Below are 3,470 nucleotides of genomic sequence, written 5' to 3'. Positions count from 1 at the left end.
GTGGACTTCAATACCTTACTCCAATAGATGGGTCAACTGGACATAGAATAAGCAAAGAATATCTGAATTAAATGATATTATACATCTAATGGACCTAACAGATAACTATATAAAATTCTACTGAAGCGCAAAAGAACACACATTTTTTTTTTAATTTTTACACTTTGTTTTTATTGAATTTTTGTGTATTTTTTTTTAATTTTTAAAAATTATTTATTTAATAACAACATACTTAGAAGAAGCATATCATTACAACACAATTGACATATTCAATAACGGTTTCCTGAGGTAGGATGCATCTCTTTCAAAATTGGCTGTAAATTTTTAGGTTTACAGTTGAATTATTACAGTTACCTTGAGAGTGAGTAGGAAGGATGGACTGGCAGGTTGGCAAGCTGGCAGGCTAGTAGGTGAGGTGACTAAGCAGTCAGATATTCCTGATCAGGGCCAGTTTGGGGTTGGTTACTTTCTGAGCTTCTAGGCATCTGAGCATGGATATAAAGTCATCAGGTAGATTTCAATGGTAATGTTTTTCACATCTACTAATTATTGTTTTTAATCATTATTTTTTTAATTTTTTTTTCATACAGAAGAATTCATTCCAAAGCAATTGATATTGAGACGTTTTCACATGCATTTCTAATCTCTATATACATGACTATCATGTGAAAACGTCTCAAGAATACGCATTTTACTCAGCAGCCCATTGAAGTTTCTCTAACATAGACCACATAACTGGTTCACAAATATACTTCAGCAAATATTAACACATTGAAATAATTCCATGTATTCTCTTAGACTACAATACAATAAAGCTTATTATCAACATGAATTACATGAACTAATGGATATTAAATAACTAATTTCTGTATGATGACTGGGTCAAAGAAGTAATCTAGAAAGAAAGAAATGCATTCTTCTATGTCTACCGATTGGCTGGCTCCTCCAACGGGCTAGGCCTGACACAAGTGGGAAGTAGGAAGGAGAACTGGGGGCCATCTTGGGATAGAAGCCAGGAGCTACTGGTAGAGCGTGATGATATAGGAAACACAGCCAGCACAGCAACTCAAAGACAGAATGGACTGACTCCTTGTGGACCTGGGGCAAGATTGCTGGCCCCGGAGGCATGAGCAAATGTGGGGCTATGGGCATGGCACAGTCTGATAAGGTGGCTCTGAGTGGCGGTGGTGCGGGGTTAGGCACTGGGTACTCAATTCCTTTGTAAGTTAATAAACTCACATAAAATATATTATATAGTTTGTCTGATCATAAACAGGAGACCCAGAGAGAATTTGGGCCACATTGTAACTAAATGAAAATGATTGTATAATATTATGAAACCTCTGGGAAACATTAAAAAGCAATCCTAAGAGTGAAGTTTATAGCTCTAAGTATCTATATTAAAAAATCAGAAAGAGAACAAGTAAATTACTTAATGGTACAGCTAAAGGACCTGGAAAGACAAGAGCAAACTGAACCCAAAACCAGCAGAGGAGATGAAATAACAAAAATCAGAGCACAAATCAGAGTAAACAAAACAAAACAAACAATATAAAAAAATCAATGAATCCAAGAGCTGGTACTTTGAAAAGATAAATAAGATAGACACTTAGGCCAGTCAACAAAAGAAGTAAAGAGCAAATACATTCCAAAAATAGAGATTAAAGGGGAGCATTACACCAGATGCCAAAAGATTTGGAACCAGTATAAAGTAATGATTTAAAAACCTGTAATCTATTAAAATAGAAAATCTAAAAGAGATGGACAAATTTCCAAATCCATGGAAACTACCAAAGTTAAAACAAGGAAACACCAACAGATTAAATAGTCTCATAATAAATAAGCTAATAGAAATAGTAATAAGAACTCCTGACTGAAAAAATGCAATGGTCAAGATGAATTCACAGCCGAATTTTACCAGACCTTCAAGGAAGATCTCTAGCCAAGACTACTTAAATTATTCAAAAAGGTAGAAACAGAGAATTCCCAAACTGCTCTATGCCACCAGCATTACTCTAATATCAAAACCAGGAAAAGGCAGAACAAAAAAAGAACACTATAGGCCAATATCCCTGATGAAGATATATACAAAAATGATCAACAAAATAATCACAAATCACCAGATGGTTCAATACACATAAATCATTAAATGTAATAAAACATATAAATGGACTCAAAGGAAAAAAAAATCACAAGATCATGTCAATAGATACAGAAATGGCCTCTGACTAATCAAACATGCATTCATGGTAAAAGTTCTAGAGGGAACTGAACTAGAGGGAACATGTTTCAACATAATTAAGATTATCAACAAAAAATCCAGCACCAACAACGTTATAAATGGAGAAAAACTTGAATCTCATTAAAATCAGGAACCAGATAGGGCTGTCTGTTGTTCCCACTTCTTTTCATTACAGGGCTTGAAACTTTAGAGCAATAAGACAATAGAAAGAAATAAAATGGGTACTAACTGCAGACTAAGAGGTTAAATTATTGTTATTTATAGATGATATATTACACATAAGAGAGCCAAAAAAATTCCCCCAGAAAAGTTCTAGAAATAATCAGTACTTTCAGCAGTGTACCATGTTGCTGCAGCAGGACATATTTGGACACAAATCAGACTCTATAAGCTGAATTGTATATAGAATGTTGTACTTTGAATTAGTCATGGGTCACTGCGGGAAAGTGCAGACTGGGGAGGGTGTCTGAATATCATAAAATTATATTGTATGAAAATAACACAAATTCAATAAAAATCTAAACAACTAAGTAAAATAAATAAAATCTAGAAAACCAGAAACAAACAAAAAGAAAAATCTGTTCACGCATCCAAAAGCAAAATTTATTTATACATTTAGCTATGACTTTGTTAACTTCCACTTCATTTTTTAAATCAATCATTTCCATAATATTAATGGCTATCACACAAATCCATTGCATCATGGTTTCTCTTATATTATAACAAAAGTATATTAATATATCACAGGCTTAGTATATATGATCTAAAACATAAGAACTGTTGATAAATCATTAGCAAAAAGCAACTTGTGGAGAAGAAAGAATTTGTTTGGCTTATACTTTCAAGACAGAGTCCATTATTTAAAAGAGTCTGAGGTATTTAAGCAGGAATTAGAAGAAACCACGGAGGAATGCTACTTTCTGACACAGTGTTTTGTTGCTCACTGGTTCATGTTTACAGCCCTGGAACACCTTCACCCAAAATGGCACTGGCCACATTATAGTAAGGACTTATTCATCAGTTACAACAATGAAAGACAATCCCTTACAGACCAACCTGATAATCACAGTTATTTATTTGAGACATTTTTAACATGCAAATAATTCTATGTAGTTAATGTGAAGTAGAACAAGAAGTTTACCCAAAGTGTAGCTGAAATCCCAGCTTAGAGATAAACTTCTTTAAATATCATGGGCCATGTTTTTGGATGCTTTATATTTACTAATCT

The sequence above is a fragment of the Nannospalax galili genome, unplaced genomic scaffold, assembly GCF_000622305.1.
Source record: "Nannospalax galili isolate Female #2095 unplaced genomic scaffold, S.galili_v1.0 scaffold226, whole genome shotgun sequence".
NCBI classification, from domain to species: domain Eukaryota; kingdom Metazoa; phylum Chordata; class Mammalia; order Rodentia; family Spalacidae; genus Nannospalax; species Nannospalax galili.
Note: the sequence above shows the minus strand (reverse complement) of the source record.